Consider the following 15,042-nt stretch of genomic DNA (forward strand, 5'->3'; position numbering starts at 1 on the left):
GGAAGAAAATTCAAGTTGGACTCAACTTCAACCCCTCTTGCCTGGTCCCTTTCCCCTCTCACCTTGGCCTTCCCACCACCCAGCGGATCTGCTGCACCTTCCTTCCTTCCTCCTCCCCCTAAGAACATTAGGTGTCTTCATGGTCTGTTAAGCTTTTTCGTGTTACTTACCCCCCACGGCTTCAGCTGAATGCAATCTCATCGTGGTAAACACTGGGAAAGCGGAACCAGAGGACCAGGCCATCAATGCCCCTGTGGGAGTTGTCTTTGCTGAGACATCAGGCAACCAGTTGGGGTATTGCGGGTCTAAAGAAGAAAAAGAAAATTTACTAAAGTCCACTGCAAATGTTTACATTTCGGGGCCAATAGATGGTTGAGTCTTCATTATTTTTGTATCCCCAAATCTGCCTTAGGGCTATGCCACAGTGTGGGCTCAGATAGATGTTTGAGTGATTGAGCAAATATAATTTGGGGGCCACTGGGTGCCTTCTTTTAAAAAGTACAAGAGTACACCTGACTGGCTGCTCCTTCTTAGCCCCCTACTCTATTTTTTTAAAAATTTTTTAAGGTTTATTCATTTCTCAGAGATAGAGCGTGAGTGGGGGAGGGGCAGAGCAAGAGAGAGGGAGGGGCACAGAATCTGAAACAGGTTCCAGGCTCTGAGCTGTCAGCACAGAGCCCAACGCGGGGCTCGAACTCATGGACCGCCAGATCATGACCTGAACTGAAGTCGGATGCTTAACCGACTGAGCCACCCAGGTGCCCCTCAGCGCCCCCTTCTAGATCCTCTTCCCCTGTTTCATCTGTAATTGTTGGAATAACTTTGACTCTCATGTCTTCTCTGTATATTTTCATTCGTATTTGATAGTCTTATTTCACTTCTTGGCTTTAAACACCATCTGTTCTTGGCTCCCAGAATTCTGTCTCTTGGCACTTGCCTCTCCACGGAGCTCCAGACTCATGAATCCAACAGCCTCCTGGACACCTTTACGTAGATCTTAAATATGTACCTTAAACTTAATGTGGTCAGATCAGATCTCATGGTTCCTCCATACCTCAGACTTCCATTCTCGCTCCTCTTAATTCAGGGACAGCACACTCCATATACCTATTTAGTATATGACTCTAGCCCCAAACCCATGTGTTCTTGGTTCTTTTTTTCCCCACACTGCCAACAGTGGATCCACCAAAGGATCCTTCTGTTTTCATCACCACTTCTTTCTGACTCCATTGCTATAATCCTGGTCCAAAGCACTCTCATCTCTTGCCTCCTTCCAGCAGTATCTCTTGCTACTTCCATTATTCTAGAACCCATTCTATTTAAGCAATGTCAATAAGACCATGCCACTCCCCAGTTTTAAAACTCTCCCGCAACTTCTTACCATGAAGTTCTTTGCATGCAACTTCTTTGCATTTACCATGAAATCCAAACTTTATCCTGGTTTATCTGGTACTCCATGGTGCTTACCTTGTCTCATGCTGCTCTCTCCCTTTTTCATTATGATCCCAGCTCCACAATTGTTTCTATTTCCTTCTTTCTTTCCTTCCTTCCTCCCTTTCTCTTTCATAGGCTCCAAACCCATCGCGGAGCCCAACGTAGAGCTTGAACTCATGACCCTGAGATCAAGACCTGAGCTGAGATCAAGAGTCAGTTGCTTAACTGACTGAGCCACCCAGGCACCCTATTTCTTTCTTTTTTTATTTGAGAGAGAGAGAGAGAGAGCATGAGCAGGGGAGAGTGGCAGAGGGAGAGAGAGAGAGAGAGAGAGAGAGAGAGAATCTCAAGCAGGCTCCACACTGAACACAAAGCAGGGCTCAATCCCATGACCCTGGGATCATGACTTGAGCCGAAATCAAGAGCCAAACGTTCAACCAACTAAGCCACCCAGGCACCCTCAGTTGCCCCATTTCTGTGTTCTTTAAACACAACAACTTTACTTCCACCTTAAGGTCCTAGAACCTGCTGCTACCTCTGCTTAGAACGTCCCCATGCTTTCACACCAGCTATTTTATATAACCCAGGTTTCAGGTCAAACATCCATCCCATCCTCAGAGATACCTTCCTGACTGCCAAAATAATACGCCGCACCTCCCTGCAAATATCTATATTACCACCCAGGGATTTTTCCTTTATAATTACCAAACTCCTACCACTGTGTGACATTACCTTGTTCTTTCTTTGCATGCTTATTTATTTCACACCATTCCCCTTTAGAATATGGGCTTCCAATTCTAAAGGATCCTAACCCATCTCATTTACCAGTGTGTCCTCACAGCCCAGCACAATGTCTGTCCTCGACCAGGTGGCCTGTTGAATGAATACTCTGCATATCATCCTGACATTGATCCTAAACTGAAGACAACACCAATGGTAGAGGCAACTTAAGCTCTCGCTCTGCTCTTCATGATCTGCTTGACCTTGGGCAAGTTATTTGACTTTTTCAGACCATAAACTGGGAGTTTAGGAAGGAGACTACATCTAGCATCTTTGATGAGGTTGGAAAAAAAAAAACTCTTCAAATGGAAGAAAGAGCAGAAATAGAAGACAAGGGACTGGAATGTTGGTTAGGAGGAAGGTGGGAGAGAGTGAGGTCTAATATCTTGGGAGGAAATGTATTGGTGTATAGGTGATGGAAAAGATCTGTGATAAGGAAAGCCATTATCACCTAAGGAATGGTAGAACCTGCAGTTATCCTATGAGATGGGATTTACCCCTGATATTTGGAATTTTTTTAAGTTTATTTATTTATTTTTGAGAAAGAGAGAGAAAGCATGAGCATGAGTGGGGGGGAGGGGGGCAGAGAGAGAGAGCGAGAGAGAGAGAATCCCAAGCAGGCTCCCCACCATCAGCACGGAGCCTGATGTGGGGCTCGAACTCACAAACCATGAGATCATGACCTGAGCTTAAATCAAGAGTTGGAAGCTTAACCAACTGAGCCACCCAGGCGCGCCTGGAAATGTTTTTTGTGTCCCTGTCTCTTCCATCAGAATGAACTACCCTTGCCTACCACATCAATGAAGTGGAACACAATGACCTAGCCCACAGTCTGCACCAGAAAATCATGTTTTGTCTGTATCCCTTGTCTTGAGAGTAGGGAAAATGGCCCCACGGGGTGAACAGTGACAGAATATTAGAACTGTTAATGAATACTGATTTTGTGCCATTCTTTTCATTACGATTTTGCCTATGTTTAACGCGCATAACATTTTATTAGAGTAATGCGTATAAAACACCTATAAGAGCATGTACCCAAAGCAAGTCCCCATACAGCTGTAACTTCCTCTTTTGCTTTCCTGATGAGAGTTTTTGGTCAAACTTTAAGATGTGACTAGTTTTCATGGTGCCTATAACTCCGTATTCCCCCTTACATTTCAATTCTATTTTTAAAATGTAAAGATAACGTTTCTACAACTAGATTAATGTATTCGTTAAGAAGACAGCCCCGGGGCGCCTGGGTGGCTCAGTTCGGTTACGCGTCGCCTTCAGCTCGGGTCACGATCTCACAGTCCGTGAGTTCGAGCCCCGCGTCGGGCTCTGTGCCGACAGCTCGGAGCCTGGAGCCTGCTTCGGATTCTGTGTCTCCCTCTCTCTCTGCCCCTCCCCCGTTCATGCTCTGTCTCTCTCTGTCTCAAAAATTTAAAAAAATAATTAAAATTAAAAGAAGACAGCCCCTGTCTCACACATCCACCATCAGCCTGTTTTCCACAGACACCAGCCGAGTATCTTACAGTATGACCCCCCACCCCCCCAGGACTCCATGAGCTCTTGTTGACTGATGGACGGAGATTAGAAGAGACCACCACCTCAGAGACCACACTGTGAGAGGGAGAAGTAAGGCTAGAGAGTTTGTTCTGTATGACCTTCCTTCAAGAAAAGTGGAAGAGAGGGGTGCCTGGGTGACTCCGTTGGTGAATCCGACTCTTGATTTCGGCTCAGGTCGTGATCCCAGGGTTGTGGGATCGAGCCCAGTATCAGGCTGTGCACTGAGCATGGAACCTGCTTGAGAGTCTCTCCCTTTCTCTGTCTCTCTCTGTCTCTCTCTCTCTCTCTCTCTGCCGCTCTTCCCCTCGCATGCTCTGTCTTTCTCTCTCTCTCTCTTCCTCTTTCTCTCTCTCTCAAATAAAAATTAAGAAAAAAAGGAAGAAAAAGAAAAGTGGAGGAGTGCCCTTTCTTAAGTCGGGATTTGGATATGCTTCACTGTTGCAAAAATCTCCTGAAGAAATTTTATGATTTTGGTCAAGGAAACCAAGAACGAGTCCCAAAGGAACTAAAATGTTTGCCATCTATAAAATCTCATCATCATCACTGTCGTATGTATATGTGTGCATGTATATATGTTGGTTTTATTCAACATGCATATCCATTTTTCTATATATACCTTGTAGTCATATATATGTACATATACACACATACATATATGTGTTATAATAACATGCGTCTCTCCCACATGTGAGACATACACATGTATTACACACACACACACACAGACACACACACAGACACACATACTACTGTCAGTTTTGGTATCTTTCAGAGTCACAATGATGCGTCATTTTTTTTTTTTAATTTTTTTTTTCAACATTTATTTATTTTTGGGACAGACAGAGACAGAGCATGAAAGGGGGAGGGGCAGAGAGAGAGGGAGACACAGAATCAGAAACAGGCTCCAGGCTCTGAGCCATCAGCCCAGAGCCCGACACGGGGCTCGAACTCACGGACCGCGAGATCGTGACCTGGCTGAAGTCAGACGCTTAACCGACTGCGCCACCCAGGCGCCCCTGATGCGTCATTTTTTAAGTCAACACCAAGGCACCTGTGATGTCACTATAGCTTTGATATTATAAAATATCCTATGAAAGCTTTTTTACCTACCTTCATTTGTGCTCCAAGTGTTACTAATTTAATTGCTGGAAATGTAAATAGAAATTAATGAATACTTTTTTCCAATTGTCATTTTATGGATTGGAAAATGGTAAGCATTTCTTTTGCACATCTATAATTATTTAATGATATCTACATAAAGGCTTTTAATTATATGGGAATAGTGATAATAATTATAAAGGCCCGCACTCAGCTGATAAAATATATATTGCTCAAGAAAAATTATTATGTCCATTAAAAATGAATTATTTCTGCCAGTGAATGGCTCACATGACATTTTTCAACATTTAAAACATAGGCAGTGTTCCGTTTTTACACTGATTGAAGACAAAAATTGCTGGTTGGTGAAATCTGAAATTTTCTTTTATTTTTGCTTATTTTTTTAACCCCTCCTAAGATTTTTATTTATTTTCTTATTCTTTCGGTGTCAGGTATATGCTTACCCGATCTAAAAAGGATGGTCCACCAAAAACCTGGGGTTGGTTTTCCATGTCGAAATTTAGTTTAAAATCGCTAATGTGGAATAGGGGAATCGGGTGTTACTACCCTTGTGTGTGTGTGTGTGTGTGTGTGTGTGTGTGTTGGTGTGTGTTTACCAGCAACCAAACTACAGCTACCAGTGGAGAAAGTTTTGTCCCATCTTTTTCCTCTAAACCGCGATGTGGACATCCAGATTTCTATAACTTTCATATATATTCACCGATATCTGTAACGTCAAGATGAATCAGAAATCTAGTATGTATGCGTTTGATAACTTCTAAAATAGTGTTTTCTTCGGATATACAGCTTGCACTAAAATCACAATAAATAATTCAACAGAGGAGACCATTATGTTTTAAAAATGACTTAAAGTGGAGAATTTCGTGTCCTGAGGTGAAGCTGGCAGTTCACCGAGCCACATGAAAAGACATTATTGCAGGTGTCACTAGCATAGTCTTACTACAATTTTCTTTGTTTCTGCGAACTTACAAAGGAACCATTTATTTTTACAAAGCCATTTACCTTGTTTGGCCTACTGCAAAGAAATACTACTGAAATAACCTCCTGAAATGAGAATGTTTCTATACTGCATTTCAAAATTGGGGTGCGGCGAGTGGGGAAATGAAGAAATTAGGCTGGTCAATGCGATTCGTGTTTCAAAAATAAAAGAGAGAGAGAGAGAGAGAGTCCAATTAGAAGTATCCTGGGGTTATTAGCGATAACCGTGCTCATATCCAATTAAGATGAAAAGCATTTTACCGGCTTAATGTGCCACCTCTGGCAGTGTGGGTTTATTAGTTTTATCAGACTTGAGAACTGAAACTTGAAATGATACGTATGCAGGGTACCAAAGAGACACCGTTAAGACTTCGAGAGATAATTGGAATGAAATGAGATGCCTCAAAAGTTGTTGATTAACAAGTAGTGTGGATTTGGGGCTGGGGAAGAGATGGCTCACTCAGACAGTGTTGAAAGGACCGGACTCACTGGGTTGTACAATGACATTCTGAAGACGAGAAGGTTCTTCGACGTCCAAAAATGTGGTAATATCCGTATAGGACGAGACACTTTTCAAAACCCGTGATGCACCTTCTCCGCAAGAATTCGAGTGCACAAAAGCCATTGTTTGTGATGAATGGGAGGCTTCTTGTTTTCCCTTCCAGATTAAAGGATATAATAACTAATGATTGGTATTAATATTTAATAAGAAAATCTCTTGTGTTATTCTAGAGCTTTCCAAGATGGGCTACACCACCAGTACAACTTATTTTGTTAATTAAGTTTTATTCCTTTATGTTTTCAAACAATCACAGGAGACTTTCAAGAACATTATCTTTACATTTCTATACCACCCATCGGAGTGCCACAGAATGATTAAAAGCAAACAAAGATGTACACAATAAAGCTTTCCACTTAAGCAGCAATAAAATCACTGTTGCATTGCTTCAATAGACATCTCCTTGACTAATAAAATTCTTGTCACTCATTTCTGAAGCTGGTGGGGGAGAGCCTTTATCGTGCAGGCATAGTGTTCTGGATGCTTGTCTTTAGTAAAATATTCAGTGCACGGTCAGGAATGTGCAATGGAAATTGACGGTGAGATGGGGCCCGTGGCAAGTCCTGCCCTGGTGACCCGTGGTCTGATGCGAGCAGTTCTTCTGAGAAACACAACAGTATTCCTCTGCTGAAGTGTTTGAGTCCGCTTGTAAAAGACCTCTTCCATGATACTAAGGAATAAACAAGAGAGGCTGGGGGTAGGTGTGGCCCATCCTGGGAGAGAGAGGGTAGCACGATCAAGGAACGAAACACCGGCCACCTCAGCTAGATCAGGAGATAAATGGAATGTTCATGAGGTGAACAGTGTTTTGATGGTTTCTTGAGGAGGTAATTTCTAATCACGTCTGTTTCTTGGGAGTCTTTCAGCTTCATAAAGGAAGGTACGTACTACAATGTTGGCCACATGGATGTTTGTTTCTGCCAACTAGAAAGCCAGGGGCTCTGAATATACCTCGGGTTGGCACTGGTCACATGTAACCACATATAACTCTTCTAGAAAACAAAGCAAACCTTAAGATTAAAAAAAGGTCATGAACTTTTCTCATATGTGCGTATATACACACACTTCTCCCAGACTTTTTCAATTGATGTAGCTTAGGGCCAAAAGCAATGGTTACCAGTCGGTAGTTTTCAAAGGGCAACATTTATGTGGCTTGATGAATAGCATGTATTGTAAATATTTCTGAAGCTATATGTATTCTTTAGGTGCAGTCGTAGGGTAGCCAACTTGCTTAACCAGTATTGGTCACCTTCTAGGCTAACGTTATGATCAAGATGGCATGAGAAGTAGTGAAAACAAGGCTTAACGAATCGATGGGGTAACCATATGTGTACATAGTTTCATTTATAAAAAAGAATCTTACGTGTTTGGGTTTTCCATTATTTAACAGTTAAAATTTGACTTCCAGAAAAATCCTAGGGGACAGATATGTGTTTCAGATGATAGAAGAATTGAGATAACTCTAGGATAAAGGAGGAATAGCATTGGAGACAATGCACATTAATTGTCAGAATCATTTGATGTCATCAAGAAATTTAAGCTTTATCAATATTGTTCAAGTGGATCCCTACGAAGTTCCATAAGACCTAGTAGGAGAGTGTGGTTTGATATTCCTGCCTTTTCCTCCTCTCAAATGAAATGCAGAGAGGTGGGGAAAAATGGAACTGAATTTATTCATTATAAAAAAAAAGGCACCATACTAAGAAGCATTTCATACAACCACCCTTGAGACAATGAAGATAAGCCTGGAAGTTGGAATTGGAATTTATTTTAAGTCCTATAGGTAACAGTCTCAATTCAACTCAAGCTATGAACATAATAAAAGCCTTGAAACATTCATTTTGGGACATATCCATTGCATCAAATCAAGAAAACTCAGATAGCTTATTTTTGCTTACCTGCTTTTACTCCATCCAAAGGGAAAAAAAATAGCATTATCATAAATATTCTTCCAAAAAATTTTCTACTTGAAAAAGAAAAACCTAACCCAAAAAGCAAAGGCAATAAAAGCAAAAACAACAACAACAATGAAAACTGGTGAGACTACCTCGAATATAAAAAGCTTCTGGGGATGCCTAGCTGGCTCAGTTGATAGATCATGAGACTCTTGATCGCAAGGTCGTGAGTTCAAACCCCATGTGGTGCATGGAGACTACTTGAAAATAAATAAATTAATTAATTAACTTAAAAAAATTCAAAGCTTCTGCACATCAGAGGAAACCACCCATAAAATAAAAAGCTAGCCTATGGAATGGGAGAAAATATTTGCAAATAATGTGTCTCACTGGGGGTTAATATTCAAAAAATATATATCAAGAACTCATAGAACTCAATAACAACAACAACGGAAACCCAATCTGTTTTAAGAATGGGCAGAGGAACTAAATAGACATTTTTTTCCAAAGAAGACATACGCATGGCTAACAGGTATATGAAAAGGTGCTCAACATCACTCATCATCAGGTAAATGCAACCCCAAACCACAATAAGATGCCACCTCACACCTGTTAGGAAGCTCATCACCAAACAGACAAAAGACAGCCAGTGTTGGTGAGGGTTTGGAGAAAAGGGAACCCTTGTGCACTGGTGGTGAGAAGGTAAATTGGTTCAATCATGGAAGTTCCTCAAAAAATTAAAAATAGAACTACTCTATGATCCAGAAATCTCACTTTGGGGCATATATTCAAAGTAAGTGAACACAGGGTCTTGAAGAGATGCACTCACATTTATTGCAACATTATTCACAATAGACAAGATACGGGAACAAACTAAGTGTCCATCAATGGATGAATGGATAAAGGGGATATCCTTTATCCATATATATGGATATATATATATATATATATATATATGGATCCCCATATCCAAGGGTATATTCTTTATATATATAAAGGATATATATATATGTGTGTATATAAAGGATATATATATATATATATGCGTATATTCTATATATATGTATATATATATATACATATATGTATAATATTGTTCAGCCATGAGAACGAAGGAAATCCTCTATTTGCAACAACGTGAATGAATCTTGAAGGGATTATGCTAAATGGAATAAGTCAGAGAAAGACAAATACTGCATGATAGCGCTTATCTGTGGAATCTAAAAAAGCCAAAGGCATAGAATCATACTGAAGTAATAATAATAGTTGCCAGGGGCTTGGGGATGGAGGAAAGTGGGGATTTTGGCCAAAGAGTAGAAACTTCCAGCTGTAAGATGAATGAGTTCTGAGGGTCTCCTGTATAATGTAGTGAGTATAGTTAATAATACCGTATTATATAGTTGAAAGTTGCTTAGGTGGTAGATCTTAAATGCTATCACCATAAAAAAAGAAACATCAATTATCCCATGTGGTACAGGTGTTAGCAAATACTATGGTGGTAAATCATTTTTGCAATATAGAAGCATATCAAATTAATACATGGCATGTCTTAAATGTACACAATTACTCCAAAAACCAAATAGTGTCTTGGGTGTTTGCGTCTGTCTGCTTTAGTTACCAATTGCTGCATAACAAATGCCCACCAACCTAGCAGTTTAAACAATACATATTTATATCTATTATCTCTTGTCTGTGGGTTAGGAATATGGACACACCTTAGCTGAGTCCCCTGCTTCAGGATCTCTCACAAGGCTGCAATCTTGATCTCGTATTACTTGAAAGTTCATCTCATCTGAAGGTTCGATTGGGAAGGAGTTACTTCAAAGATCACTTACGCGGTTGTCGGCATCATTCAATTTCTTTCGGGCTGTTGGATTAAAAGAATTAGTTCCGACCGGGCTGTTGGCCAAAGGCTGTTCTCAGCATTTCGCCACAGAGATCTCTGCAACGTGGCGCTTTGCGTCCTCAAAGCCCGCGAGGGAGAGTTGGCTTGCCAGACAGAAGTTACCAACTTACATAATATTATCACAAAAATGATATTCCATCACCTTTGCTCTATCCTTATTGATTAGAAGTAGGACTCGGGCCCACACGCAAGGGGAGGGGACTATGCAAGAATATGAATACCAGCAGACAAGGATCATTGGGGACCATCTTCTACTCTTCTCACTGTGGGTCTGTGGTTGGAGGTGTGAAAATAATCTGACAAACGTTGGTAACGTGTATTTACATAGAAAAGGCATTTCTGGACATGACAGGAGATATTTAATCTGCCAGGTTATAGAAAAAAAACAGTTCACTTTTAATAACTCTTGGCTTTAAATAGCTTTTTATTTACAGAAACTTATCTGATTTGGATATTTCTGTAATTATCAAAAAATATTTAAATTTGTTAGATGTTAAAAACAATCCTTGTGCTGTCCCTCATGGCTTTCATAAATCCAAATTTAATCGAATTTACAGCATCTTACTGATGTAATGTGTACATACTTAAACCAACCACCATATAATTTTCTTTGGAATATAAAAAATCTATTAAAATATGGATTTTACTGCATTTCACCTTTACATCTGCCTCACAATATACATGTGAACAACAGTAATTATGTGATAGAAATGTTCTATTACTGGTAATAAAGAGTTTTTATTTGAAAAATATCCCTATTCATCTCTTTCAAGAATGCATTTAAAATGAGCATTGCTTAATGTATAGAATTGTCAAATTACTATGTCATACACCTGAAACTGATATAACATTGTATGTCAACGATACTTCAATGATAAAAAATTTTTTGACTTATTTATTTTTGAGAGAGAGAGAGGGAGGGAGACAGAGTGTGAGCGGAGGAGGGGCAGAGAGAGAGGGAGGCACAGAATCGGAAGCAGGCTCCAGGCTCTGAGCTGTCCGCACAGAACCCGATGCGAGGCTCAAACCCATGAACCTCGAGATCATGACCAGAGCTGAAGCTGGAGGCTTAACTGACTGAGCCACTCAGACTCCTCAGTGATAAAAAAAAAAAAAAAGTTGTTTTAATAAAATAATTAAGATCAAATGCATGTATAAAAACGTGGAATCGCGAGGAAGAGGGACTGATAACAAAAGACACAGTAGGCGGTCAGTTTTCTGATGACTGTCAATGCCCCAATTTGCTAATATCTGCCCAGAAGTTTCCCCAGTTCACTAATGCTTTTGGCTTCCCAGCAAAAAGTCCATTCTCGTGGCTGAATGGGGACGGGACCCAGGGTTCCACCTTCCCCCAGACTGGACCTTAATTTGCCATAATCAGCAGCTTGAATTATAGGTTCAGCTGACGGAAATGTGTTCTGTCTTCTGGCCAATAAGAGGCTTCTTTCCATTACACCTCCCCCCGCCCTCCTTTTCTAGACGAGAGGAGAAGAGGGCAAGAAATTAATGCCTTTTTAAATGGGCTGACCACAAACTGAAACATTTGTGAATAAAATGGAACTTAACGATAAAGCACCGGACTGCCCAGCGTTATTCTCGTTAAAGAGGAAAGTATTTATGTATCCAGTAAAGGTTTAAAAATAACGAAGCAGCTAAGCAGCACCAACTTAAAGTTGGAGAAATAATGAATCTGCAAATCATTATTGATTAAGCGGTGAATTCCAGATCCCTTAGCCTAAGAAAAGGTCTTGACCCTTACTTTTTTTTTTTTTAATTTTATTTTGTCAAACGAATTCAATTCAATCAGTAGTACTGAGCACTTCTCCGATCCACGGTACTCTAGGAAGGTGGGATCATACTCTGATTCCGTCTGTGGCCTGCTTGCCAGGAACATAGTTTGTCTAAGTGATGTCAGGGCTTTCTTCCAATCCAGCCGACTTGCTCCTCAAGGCAGAAGTCTAGGTCATTCACTTATAGAGCATTTTGTCCTATGGCAGTGGGTGTACATGTTTAGCCCCTAGCAGGAATATCTTGGTTCCATCGGGGAAGCCGACTTCCTCCAGAGAGTGAAGAAGGAGGCGTAGTTTCCACGTACACAGGATGGGTAGAGTCCTCAGCTCTAGGCCCCTGGATGCAGTTTTAATCCTTTTCTTCATCTACCGAAATAAAAACTGAGACCCTATTTGGCATAAATCTTGAGAGGATTAAGTGAGGTAACACTAGGTACAAGTACACTGTATATAAATCCTGCCTCATTTTCATAGTAAATGGCAGATCGATCAATATACAATGAAGAGAGACGAGTTCGCATTGATTAATCTACTTTTGAAATCGTCTTAATAAAGTTCAGCTTCAGGTATATGGGCTAAGCAAAAATACTTGGGCCATAAGATCAGAATCCTTAGTGACAACTGCATTCCTCGAATTAACCCTATACACGTTACTTTAAAGCGTGCAAGCGTATATTTACAAGGAAGAGCGTCTAATTTTTCTTATGGGTTTTCTCTGTGTTTGCGATATGAACTTCTGCAATATATCCTCTTGTGGCTTTGGCTGTGCTTAATTCAGGGCTTATGATGAGCCAGGCACGGAGTCATTTGTGGACCATATGATCTTATCTCCGGGGCAACTCCGTGCGTTGGTACCGTTCTTCACAGATGAACAAACTGATGTAGGAAGACGAGGGACTCCGCCCCAAGTCATAGAGTGAGTGCACCCGGAGCCTGCCAAAGGCCAGGCGTCTGTTGGGTGTGGTTTGGGCTTGGGTTTGTTTGGTTTTTCGCTTTGTTTTGGTTTTTGGTTTTTGCCACCAGTATATTGGGATAGCACAGGTTTTTGTTTTTTTTTTTAATTTTTTTTTCAACGTTTATTTATTTTGGGGACAGAGAGAGACAGAGCATGAACGGGGGAGGGGCAGAGAGAGAGTGGGAGACACAGAATCGGAAACAGGCTCCAGGCTCTGAGCCATCAGCCCAGAGCCCGACGCGGGGCTCGAACTCACGGACCGCGAGATCGTGACCTGGCTGAAGTCGGACGCTTAACCGACTGCGCCACCCAGGCGCCCCGGGATAGCACAGGTTTTGATGCGCTGACCCTGAGAATCTTCAGAGAAACCTCCAGTGCGGACGTAGCTGTTTTCATTGAATATAAGTAAGAAAAGAGAAGCAAGTCGTGCCGTTGATCAGTGCTACAATCCTGACCTCAAAAGTCCTTCCTTTTTCATGACGCTTCTCATGGAAATAAAATATTAATAGCATCCTGTTCGAAATACTAGCTTCTGGTATTTCTCCATATAATATAGGTCTTTGGCCACATTTCAAGGGCTTCTCTTTATTTGGCATTCATACTTTCTCCCTTTCAAATTCTTTGTCTTACCAGTGTTGCTGGATGGCTCTTTCAACCCATCCAAATCCCAATGACAGCAACCCTTGCCTCTTTCTCTTCCAGCTCTGGTGATTACCACCCCTCCCAACACAGGCTCAGTCACACCCTTCCAGAACTGTGCTTGGCCACCTTTGGCCCCTCGAGGGCTGTCACCACAGCTCAGGGGCATCAGAGCCCAGATGCCTGGAACACCACCTAGGGACACAAAAGAGTTCACGGAAGACAAAACACATAAACACATGCATGAGTCGCAGTTGATTCCACTTCAAACACACTTTATTTTTTTTTTTTAATGTTTTTAATTATTTTTGAGGGAGAGAAAGACAGAGCATGAGTGGAGGAAGGGAAGAGGGAGAGAGAGACAGGGAGAGGGAGACACAGAATCTGAAGCAGGCTCCAAACGCAGAGCCCGATGCGGGGCTGGAACTCACAAACTGTGAGATCATAACCTGAGCCGAAGTCGGAAGCTTAACCGACTAGCCACCCAGGCGCCCCAAATACGCTTTAAAAAAAATCTTGGGGTGCCAGGGTGGCTCAGTCGGTTCAGTGTCTAACTTTGGCTCAGGTCATGATCTCACGGTTCATGAGTTCGAGCTCCACGTTGGGCTCTGTGCTGACAGCTCAGAGCCTGGAGCCCGGTTCAGATTCTGTGTCTCCCTCTCTCTCTGACCCTCCCCCACTCTCACTCTCTGTCTCTCTCTCAAAAATAAATAAACGTTAAAAAAAATTTTTTTTTAATCTTTCCTGGTTTTTTTTTTTTTTTCAGTTTGGGTAAGGATGAAGAATTCCTTAAAACAAATATGCCTAAAAAAATATTGCACTTACACATTACAAATGGGGGAGGAAAAGGGAAAACAGAAAATATTTCTTATAGCCTGGGCTAGCCAACTTTTGCCATCCTGATTTACCTAAGATATGGGCTTGTATGAAAGATTTTTATGGGTGTCCTTTTATTATTTTTGAAACCACCTTCTTTCACAATATTTTGAAAGCAACAACAAACAGTAAGTTGTATTACCAATACTATGAAATATACGAAAACATAATAAAAACAAAATTTTAAATCAAGTTTTTAAGATTCATTTGTTTACAGACACTACTTTGGTTATTATATATTAGATATTAGATATCTTCTCATTCATGGGAAATGATTAGGACACTTTGGGAAATAAAATCTGAGACCATAAACTTAAAACATAATGCCTCACAGGATCAAATAGGGACCAGATCACTTCAGCTAGGCTCTTTGGTGAATAGTTTACAGCGAGTTTTGTGTCCGTGGACTACATCATGGTGGGGGGTGCAGTGAATGGAGAGGCAAGGGGTAACTGAGTATGGTTTCATCAAAAAATGTGCTTCTGCACGAAATCAAAATCGCCTCCAAATTGTGTGACTGTTGAGTTAAAACTGTTGTCATCCTCTCCCGAGAGGACACAGTT

At 41.1% G+C, this 15,042-nt stretch overlaps 1 long non-coding RNA gene across 2 annotated transcripts; it reads right to left on the reverse strand.

Annotated features, from left to right (window-relative positions):
• Positions 1–6,633: 6,633 nt before the first annotated feature.
• On the reverse strand, positions 6,634–13,797 carry LOC123582533. Of its 2 annotated transcripts, none has more exons than XR_006704435.1 (3): positions 13,595–13,797; positions 10,089–10,180; positions 6,634–7,410 (listed from the first exon to the last, which is right to left on the reverse strand). It is a non-coding gene; the product is annotated as an uncharacterized LOC123582533 (long non-coding RNA). The 2 variants fall into 2 exon arrangements; XR_006704436.1 differs by having other exon boundaries at positions 10,029–10,180.
• Positions 13,798–15,042: the final 1,245 nt, after the last annotated feature.

This window comes from Leopardus geoffroyi, chromosome B3 (assembly GCF_018350155.1).
Source record: "Leopardus geoffroyi isolate Oge1 chromosome B3, O.geoffroyi_Oge1_pat1.0, whole genome shotgun sequence".
In the NCBI taxonomy this organism is placed as follows: Eukaryota; Metazoa; Chordata; class Mammalia; order Carnivora; family Felidae; genus Leopardus; species Leopardus geoffroyi.